Source organism: Scophthalmus maximus, chromosome 8, assembly GCF_022379125.1.
Source record: "Scophthalmus maximus strain ysfricsl-2021 chromosome 8, ASM2237912v1, whole genome shotgun sequence".
NCBI classification, from domain to species: Eukaryota; Metazoa; Chordata; class Actinopteri; order Pleuronectiformes; family Scophthalmidae; genus Scophthalmus; species Scophthalmus maximus.
Window position 1 is genome coordinate 4,294,424 of NC_061522.1, and position 10,577 is coordinate 4,305,000.

A 10,577-nucleotide genomic window follows, 5' to 3' on the forward strand; every position below is an offset into this window, starting at 1 on the left:
GCTTGAGACCAATCGGTGAGGGAGGAACCATTGACAGCCGTGGGCGTGTCTTGGGTGTGGAGTATCTCGTCATTTAGAGAAGAAAGAGAAAAGCGCTAAAGGGTTTCTGTCTTGATTGAAACGATAATCTCGCCTGTCCGGCGACCGGCTTCGTCAACCGAGACAGACGTGGAAAGACAGAGGATCCATCGAATCACCTGCCAAGTTCTTTCTTGACGTCCTGCCCTTTAACCACAACGTTTCCAACGAAGCCTTCCCAGACGGCTCTGTGCAACAAACCCGTCCGGTGTGTCAGGTCAGGAGTGTATGCCCAGGTTAACGGTCACATATGCGAGTTATACAAACGCATAGACGCTGAGACTTTGCCCGTTTGGCTGCGCAGACCGCCTTGACAGTTACGTAGAACTCATTTTCATCAGCCCGTAAAAGTAACGGCCGTCGGTGTGTTTTTTTTTTTCTTATCATGTGTTTCACACTTCATCTTCAGGCTGGGCTGAAGAGATAATTTGCCTGTCTTGATAGAATGACAAAAGCCACCAGACAATATCTGCACATCCATCGTCTTGTTCTACAAAAGGGAATCGGGGAACCATTAAGAGCCGGGAAAAAGGCAATTGTGTTAAACTTACACCAGACAAATCAACGGATAACAAAGAGGGATGGCACTTATTAATGAACGGGCTCATTTCAGGTCTGAAATTGTCCCGGCGAGGTCTTTATCTCTGTTGCGTCTGTGCGGTCGGGCTCCTCAGCACACCTCCCTCCACCGTCTCTCTCTCGTCTCTCGTTCAGCGTCTCCTCTGCCTTTCTTTATCTGCCCCCTCTCCTCCACTCCAACAGGTTAAAACACACCGGCTGTCTGCGTGATGAATGGATCAGTGCAGGAGAGGATGTGGGGGGGGCGAGGCAGACGAGGGAAAAGGTCACACAATTTCTCCAGTTAAAAGCTCCAGTGTTTGACCAGAGGGAGTGCTGGTGTTGATGTCCGTCGCGGCGGCGGCGGCGGCGGCGCCAGTCGGTCGGTCGGCGGGGATTATCGTTCCCACCTGGTGTGACATGAGCTGAGGGAGTCGCAAAATTATGAAAAGAAAAAAAAGGTCGTTTCCTGTTTCCTGCGTGACGGGGCCACAGAGAACCAAAGGTGAAATCAGCGGTAGCCTGAACTAACATCCGGACTCCTTCGCACTGTAATCGTGAAAAAAAAGAATTCGTTGTCTCTCTCTCATCGTCTGTTTCTGCTCCCTTTCTTTTCTCTCCCTCAATCAGTTTGACTCAACTTAAATCTTTTTCTGACCAAACAACAATGTGTTTTACGACTAATTAAAGTGGTCACACGCCCACAGACTCAAACTGGAAACTGTCTTTGTTGTATCTCGTACAAAAAGGAGTGCAACAAAAAACAATTTTTTATTGAGGCTTATTCTGTCCATTTATCAGTTTAGTCTGAAAATTCAAAACAATGAAAAACATCCATCACAGATTCCCAGGCTCCATGGTTACATCATTAAATGATCATCCTCTATGATTGTTTTCATTATTGATAGATTTAAAAAAAAACAAACATCCACAACTCTTAAAGTATTTAATTTACTGTCATTTCAAAGGAGAAAAAGCAGCAAATTCAGTCGGAACTGTAAAAAAAAAAAAAAAAAGGTGTCAAAGGATTTATTGATTATTAGTTTTCATGATGGTTTATAATAAAAAAAATGGAATTTGAAAAACAATAAACAAAAGTTGAAACTCATGCACCAAACTTTTGAAACCAAGTTTCAATTTCCGCCTTTAATTCAGTTTTAAATTGTCAACACTAGTTGCGCACTTGTACACTTAGAAATCCGAGGCCGTGTTTCTAAAGCCTCCGATTCTCGAGACAACATTTTCTAAGAAATTGTTCTATAATTATGACTCTTCCTCACGTTGTTCACAAAGCATCTCAGCTCTCAAGACAGATCCTAAACCCCAGTTCGGAGCAGGGCTTTTAAGAGGCTTTCATGTTTTCTTAACAAGAGGATAAAATGACATTAAGTTACATAAGTTATCTCTGCCAGCAGGTTTATTTCAGTATAATGGAGCTCACAGAAGAATCCACCCCTCCGTCTCTGAGACGTCCATTTTGTTAGGCCCTGGATCCTATGAGCTTCAGCGTTGACAGTCCTAGGCTTGAAAATGACATTGCACTGACTAATCACAATCAAGAAAGGGGCTCCTACTTACAACATCAACGCAATCTACAATGGCCAGAGGAGAAAATGATCCTGGTTGTTATTTACAAGAACCAAGTTATTTACAATCCAACACTAAAGAGTTGCCTCGATCGATATTTGAAATCAAAAAGCGTCCGTTCAGATGTCAGGAGAAATTTCTTCCGTCACAGTCGGGAACAGAGGCATGTCGTTCATAATTGGGGGGGGGGGATGCAGAAGGGCTATAAAACGCTTTTGTAACCTGGCAACAATGAGTGCTTAAAGCAAAGTGCTCCAAAGGAGGAGGTAATGGACGCTCCCAGCGTGTAACATGTGCAACACCTGATGCCCACAAACACGAAGGACTTCAAAAAGTATATATTTTTATTAAATTTGTGAAACCCACGGCCGTGTCTATAGTAGTGGTCCTTGAGTTTCGAGGTCTCTCTCCCTCTTCCCACATCTGGATAATCACTCGCAAACACACATGGCTCTGCCAAGCTGCGCCCACAAGCACATGCGTGCGCACATTGACGACCTCCAATTAAACCTGTCCTCCCTCCCGGCTCCTACAAGCCATCTTGTGTCTTTACTCTCGGCTGTGGCTGCAGCACCTTTGGAGTCCTGCTGAGTGGCTGTCCGACTGCGGTCGGGTCTTCTCGACCCGTGCCGCTCACCGCGCTCGTTTTTTTCCCCTTTTTTCTCACCTGTTCCGCACCAAGCCTTCATTATTTTTTTGCGTTTCAACACACGCTTGTCTGCCGATTCTGCCTTCATCGCCCTTTCCACCGATGCGAACTCGGACGAGTCCCCTCCCTTTCCCGCGCTCTCCTCTCCCCTCAGTTTGGAGAGGATGGAGATGAAAAGGTAAACAAGCATGAAAGACTGATGCCATCAGACGCAAGATGGAGTCTAAGGAGAACAGTGAGACTTAGTGGAAAATGTCTACTTAAGCTGGGAGTGTATAATTACTCCTCCGTAGTTCCTTGGGGATGAATAGATGCAGTCAGTGCAGGTACTGATTAAAAGAAAAAGTGTTTACAACAACCTATAAAGCTTTGGGTCAAAGTGAACTTCTTTTACGGCTGCGGTGAACCAAGTTCAATCAATCTCGAGCTCACTTGGACCGGCTACAGAACTCCCAGTGGTGTAGTGACCGACATGTCTTCGCCCAATGGAAACCGCTCTCAAATGATTCATGTAAATGCAATCCCCCGTTTCTTTGACAGGCGATTTTGACAAAACTAATTAGACGCGTGGGCACCAACGGGGACATTTCTGGGGCGTCCTGCGTCGTCTGGGCGGGGGAGTGCCACGGGGCAGGACAATGGCGACGCTTGTCGTTTTTTTTTTTGTTTAAGTTCATCAATTCGACCACTCGCCCGCTGTGACTCCCCCTGCCGTATTCCCCCCGTGGGCTCGCTCGGACAAATTTCAGGAAAAACCTCTGGGAGGTGGCTGTCCAGAGCAACACCTGCGGACATTCGCTTCGTCAGATACTGGAATACACTCTGGAAAATTTCGGGAAAACGTGCCATGACATGCCAGACCTTCAGATCACTGTAATCTTTAAAAAATATATTCATTTATCTCCGCTTTTATCTCTACTAACACCTATAATGAAGTGAGAATCTTTTGATTTGCACATTTTAATTAGCTGTTTATTGTGTTTGCCACAATTCCCCCACCTGTACCTGTTGCCTTGATAAACTTACACTTGTGCTACATTAATTCCATCAGTACAGCACTGATCGCTCCGCCGCTCCTCTGTCTCTCCTCTTCCCACTGAATATCTTGTGGCCATCAGTGAGAGACAGAACTCATCCAGTTGACTAGCGGGTTGATAAGGAAGTGCACGGCTGCATCACAAATAACCTCCTCGAGAGAATGGTCCCCGCTGCACTTGACACGACAGATAAATGGCAAGAGATGCGGCGCGTGTGCGCGTCAGCGGCGCGTGTGCGAGTCAGTGTTGGTGCGCTTGACAGTTTCTGGAGGTTAATATACGCCTGGTGTAACGAGAGGGAAATTGCTTCATGCTGCTAGGCCCTCGGGCTAGAACATCACAGTTATGATGAACAAGAGTTTTACAAAGCCTTCACTTAAGAGGCTGCCACACGCACGCACACGCACACGCACGCACGCACGCACACGCACAGAGTGCAGGCATGTTTTTGAACCATCTCTACACACATTCACATGATGCAGGTGTTCTGGAGCGTTACCCTGCCTTTGTGTGTGTGTGTGTGTGTGTGTGTGTGTGTGTGTGTGTGTGTGTGTGTGTGTGTGTGTGTGTGTGTGTGTGTGTGTGTGTGTGTGTGTGTGTGTGTGTGTGTGTGTGTGTGTGTGTGTGTGTGTGTGTCCGTGTCCGTGCTCACGTGTGCGTGCGCACGCAGCTTTCCGTGCACACACGCGCGCGCATGTGTGTTTGAGTGTCATTGTTTGAGTGGAGCTGTCATGCAGCAGATTGTCCTATCTCTCATCATGGCATGGTCGTGGGGTCAGTGCGAAGGGAGGGTGGTTGTGGGCGGCTTGATGTCTTTGCTGATATAAAACCCTGTCAACTGGAGACAGGGCCTGTCACTACCCTCGGGTGTGTGTGTGTGTGTGTGTGTGTGTGTGTTGCATGTGAGAGGCAGAGAGACCCTGATAAGCGCCTGCGTCTGTCAGGCAGTGAGGACCTGATTGAAAGCAGTCTGAAAGGTCAAAGTCAAGAGTCAGATCACAGCGCTGAGAACTATCTGTTTAGTGATTGAGGTTTGGATGGACACACATGCACGCACACACACACACACACACAAACCCATTTCAGGCATAGAATCAGGGACAATGCCGTAATTCGCTGCAACAATAATTAATGTTCCAATTAGTCTGTACTCAACGCTACATCCTCTCAGTACAGCTTTTACAACTAAGCATGTGTGTGTGCGCGCACCTGTGTGTTTTTGAGAGTGGTTAAGAGTGTGTGTGTGTGTGTGTGTGTGTGTGAGAGATGCATTTCTACTGTCCCATTCATCTCTGGCTTGCCTGCGCTCCAGCATTCACAGTAAGATTGCACCATTTTACCTGTCTGTGGTCCCGAGGGGGCGGCCGTGGGATATTGTTGCTCAGGGAGCTGCTGTGTGCAGGTCAGAGGAGCAGCTCTGGCCTTCTCGTGCTACGTCGGCCACAGGAGAGCTGCCTGATGAGAGCCACACACAAAAATGCACTAGTCACTTCATTTTTTTTTTTGACTTTATAATGTTACGATAGTTGATTCGTCAGGCATACATTTGTATCAACTTCTTTCGATACATTCACACTAGGGTGAGTCTCCTTAATGGAATATTGAAAATACGTCAACACTGTTACCTCCATGTTTTCAACATCCAGCTGAGATTAAAGTAGTTAAAAATCAAACAGTTAATGCTTTCAGTTGTGCTGAACGTGTGTGTGTGTGTGTGTGTGTGTGTGTGTGTGTGTGTGTGTGTGTGTGTGTGTGTGTGTGTGTGTGTGTGTGTGTGTGTGTGTGTGTGTGTGTGTGTGTGTGTGTGTGTGTGTGTGCGTGCGTGCGTGCGTGCGTGCGTGCGTGCGTGCGTGCGTGCGTGCGTGCGTGCGTGCGTGCGTGCGTGCGTGCGTGCGTGCGTGCGTGCGTGCGTGCGTGCCGAGCAGTGCATTTTTGCCAACTATAATATTGCACATTATACAATACAATCTGTAGCTACATTATTTGGTAAATGAACACAGATGACAGGTCCTTGGACTCACACTTCGCTTGTCATCAGTACACATTCACTATAGATAAAAACTATTAGTTGATTCATCTATTGATTTACAGTAGATAAGTTGCAGGAATATGTGTTCAGTGATCACCCCACAAGCAACAATGCCAAAAAATATTGACTTTAATTGTGTCTCCTGTTTTTCTTTGACGTCGATGACGCGATACGGAATGTCTCATGGTTCGGGTCTGTTCCAGAAGAAGCACTTAAGGAAATTAAATGAATTGAAAATATATTGAGCAGATTTTTAGATAATAGGAATAATCCACACGTGTCTTGATTCTGTAGGTAGTTGGATCTGGCGGACTTGTGAACAAACGTGATGTGAAAAGAAGCTGTGTTGTCTCTCGACCAGATGTTAGCCAGGTCCAGATGTGGTCTGATGGCGGTAATACATTTTGCCTCTGCTTAGTAATAATAAGCAGTGTAAATGGGAGTTCATTAAACAAAATGTGTGCAATAGTCGTGTTGCTAATTCGGTAGCGGACCTGATACCTGATGGTACAGCTGTACCTGACACTTGCAGAGTTACACACCTTTGGATTAACGCAGAGGGGCAAAGTCTCTCTTTGACATATCCTCTTGTCAGCTTTCTTTGGAGGATGAGTCGCCGGCTGACGATCTCGCCAAAGAAAGGAACGTCTTTTTTTTTTGTGAGTCTGCTTCATATGCGAATGGAAAAACGTTGTCCCTGTCACCATAGCTGTGCCTTCGGCACCCACGCGCTCCGGCAGCGATTCCGACATTCCTGCCGTATGTGCCACTGTCTGCCCAAAATATCCCAGAAGAGATAAACAAAACAAAAAAAAGGTTTACTTAAAGTTTCAGCGGTGCAGAGGTGGTGTGACGCCATATTTATATACCTCCATCAATTCAATACCTCACGTGCCATGCACAGTTCAAAAGATGACAGGCTCTCATCGGGTGGAAGCTGCAGACGATCCAGGGTGGTGTCAGGACGTCCTCCTTTGCGCTTTCCTCAAGATGTCTGAGAGATCTGCTCCCAAACTTTTACCCCATCCAGCTAACACATTAAATAGATCAAAAGTCCATCACAATGGAAAATGTAGGATTATGTAAATCGTAAGCGATTGCGACATAAGATGGTGCTGTAGTGCGACTCCCGTTGGACTGGTTGGTCAATATGCGTCAACAACAGTACTACATCTACAGCCTTCAGGGATTATTTCATTCATTCAGCGGCGGGACGAACAGACTACCCAGCCCTGGCGATCCTAATGAAGACCGCCAAGTCTAACTTCTTTAATATTTACTAATTCACACCGTATCAAGGAAGTTGTCGGCGTGGCTGCATTCCATTCAAACCAATGATCAAAAACACAAGTGTAAACTTTGCGCAAAGTACTTTTTTTTTCTAACCCTAACCCTCTGGGTACGAAAAGCCTTTCCAGTCCGCTTGTAAAACTCTACAGTTCTTCACCTCAGTCACGCCTCGGTGGATTCAGAAGACAGAACCACGTGTTCACCAAAGATTTTGAAGTAATGGCGAGATCGTTGACTTCACCCGCCTACAAATAACAAGAAGTGATGGCGTGTAAGATGAGAAAACTGGTTCATCTAGTCATTTTGTAATATCTTTTGTATTATTTACACCTTGGAAAATGGACCTCAATGGTGTACACGGTCATGGATGATGAACTTAATGACTTAACAGTTTTTCTTTAACTGGACAAGTGTCTTTTTTATATATATATATAGTATATTACAGTTCTTGACGACCTCTAAAACAAGTTGGAAACGTAGTGGAGATGCTTGTATATGATGTGGTACACAGCAGGAAAGTACATAAAGTTATTTTAGGCATGCCAATGAGGTGATACGCATACATCATAACTGTTAAGAACAGAGTAGATTGAATATTCAAATGTAAAAATCTGTTTCCAAGACTACACTTTCTTCGCTCAAGGACACCTTGTAAGGAAGATGATCACAACTGTTACAAAAACAACTCACATTTTATATATATATATATATATATATATATATATATATATATATATTCTACATCACGAAGATCAAGTGATGTTTTTCAAATGATGTGCTTTTGCTCAGATAGCAAATGTGTGATTTTAGTACAAGGCCAGTCACATACATTAGTTCTGTGAAATGGTACAAATTGTACGAATTCTCTGGACCTGCACAGAAGCCTGTGCAGCGCGTTCAGTCTCAGGAAGGTTAAAACTTTGAAGAGGGGGGGGAGGGGGACATTTTATTTTTGCTTAACAACATAACAATGTTCGCACCTTGCTTTAGGGCGCCGTCGATCAGTTTTATTATGCAAGAAACCCCCCCCCCCCCCCGAGCCGACGCTCGCTCCCCTGTGCACAGTGAGGAGGCTGCTGCAGAGCTCCAGCCTGGGAGAGGGGCTGCGGAGCGGGGAGGACGGGCTGCCAGGCCCCCTGCCGATCAGCTTGATTAATTAGTCCCAGACTTTATCAAAGTGATATTTGGAGTTGGTATGCAGAGAGGCCCCCAGTAACCAAAGCGGCTGTATTACTGCTGTCGTCCTGCCTGTTTGTTTTAGCCGTCTCCCTCTTGAATAAACATCCACTGTTTATTCCCTGTCCCACAATCCGCGCGTTATGGATTTGCTTAATAAAGACAAAAATCGGAGCTGCTTTTTAAATGGTAATTTCCCCCTTTCAAGTCTCGATTTGTCAACATGGCCACTTAACAAAACTGACTGTCACTCTGACTTGTGCCGCTTCGAGTTTGTCGTTGTGTTTTCTGTATGGATCTGATTTCTGGCTGTCACAACCGGCCCCGGGGAGAGACAGTTTTTCCATAAACACTCATTGGCTCCTCCTCGACGCGGGGCTCGTCAGCCTCCGCCAAGAGCCGGAGGTGTCAAAGTGCCAGAGACTGAAACCATTAAAATGTCCTGGACATTTTTTACTCCCACCATAAATCCTCTCGTAGACTCGACTGCGGAGAAAGAGCAAGGGGGAGAACGGCAGAGGTGGAGAGAGAAGGTGGCGACGGACTGGATTATGACCGATATCCTCCAGTTTAGGCGGAGCTCCCGCATCTCGGTGACCTCTTCTGAATAATGTGCCGCAATGGCGCCGATCTTCTTCTGTCCTTTGCCCTAGGCCGCGTCGTCGCACACAGACCGCGGCGCACGTGCCGTGCAGTCGTGTGTCCGGAAGAAAAGAGGCACGGTGTCCGTTTGTCAAGTTTGTTTATCGTGCGTGTCGATAAGCCCCTCCGACAGACTGGCAGATGGGCTGTGTGTGAAACGACTTCTTTCTCTCACTTTCCAATAACTTCATGTAATATCTTACCATCTCTCTGTTTCATAGACACGCACACGCACGCACTCAATTACTCTCTCACCCAGACACACATCGCTTTGCTCCCTCACCCTTTATGTTCGATCAACCCCCCCCCTCCCCCCGTCTCTCCCCACCGGCAGCCAATAGCGGAGCTGACAGTGTTAGAGGCCATTTTCTGTGAATCACAGCGTTGTTGTGTCTTTCCCATCGGCTATCCACGGCTCAGGGTCTGCTCACCTGGATCGGTGCGGTCAGGGGAGGCGGCCGCCGGTGGAATGTGGATTAGCGAGCGCGTCGCGTTCGGTGCAGGCATGTGGCGTCGCCGGGAGGGACACGGAGACGGAGAGCGGGATTGAGGTGCTTGTTTATCTCGTCAACGGCCTAAAGGAAAAATGCAGGTCCCGACCTGCACCGATTCGTTTCTCCTACATCTGAAACTGAAGATGGATCAGCTCTGTGTGGGGATTTGCGCTTGTGCTATTTGATCATTTTGACATGGAGAATCAACAGCGCGAGGCCGCGTGCACTTGTTGACGTTTTTCTCTTCTGTTTTTTCACACCCGTGCTGTGCATATGCGGCAGTATTTCATCGCGCGTCGCTCACCCTGTTGTCGTCAAACCCGTAAAGGCAGGTATAAATAATAAAAAGGAGAGAAATCAAGAAATATAGGGAGAGTGAAATGAAGGAGCGAGTGAATAAAAGTGCTGACTGCATAGTGATGGTGGCGGAGGAGGCGGCGGCGGCGAGGGGGGTGGGGGGGTGATGGAGCGCTTCAGCATCGGGCCACGGTGCTAAATGACAGCATGGGAGCAAAAGGAAGGAGGCAGCGGGCGAGAGGGAGATGACAGGACAGTGTGCTCCGGCGAAGAGGAGGAGAAGGAGGGTAAGAGGCTCGAACGGGAGGAGGAAGAACTGAGGAGACGTGAGAGGGAACTCACCTGTCACCTGGAACCACCCCCGTCCCTTTAATCTGTAGAGTTCAGCCGAGTTGGACGGTAGAGGACGAGGGATCCCGCTGACTGTCCCCATCTCTCTCTCTGTAGCACATTTCAAATCCACGAGCTACACACACACACACACACACACACACGTCTTGACTTGTTAGCAGGATTAGTAAGAAGAGGTCTCCAGCAGTGGAGGGTACTGTAGCCTCTCTGCTGACTTGCACTGTATATAGAAGATATTTGAAGAAGATGAAGACTAAGAAAATGAATCCAGATATTACTATTAGAAGTGAATGTTATTGAATGTCAACACTTGGTCCAACCCGTCATCTTGATTTCAATTTTCCGATACTCGCATTAGGACTAACTTAATTGTCGTTTATGGAAAACAT

The 10,577-nt window shown here is 46.8% G+C and overlaps 1 protein-coding gene and 1 long non-coding RNA gene across 3 annotated transcripts in view; one reads left to right on the top strand and one right to left on the bottom strand.

Annotated features, from left to right (window-relative positions):
• LOC118312688 (protein sidekick-1-like) overlaps positions 1-10,577 on the top strand; it is a 224,814-nt gene that overhangs the window by 63,119 nt on the left and 151,118 nt on the right. The window lies entirely within an intron of this gene.
• Positions 4,547-7,884, bottom strand: LOC118312689. Its single transcript, XR_004794272.2, has 3 exons — positions 6,825-7,884; positions 6,481-6,711; positions 4,547-5,364 (listed from the first exon to the last, which is right to left on the bottom strand). It is a non-coding gene; the product is annotated as an uncharacterized LOC118312689 (long non-coding RNA).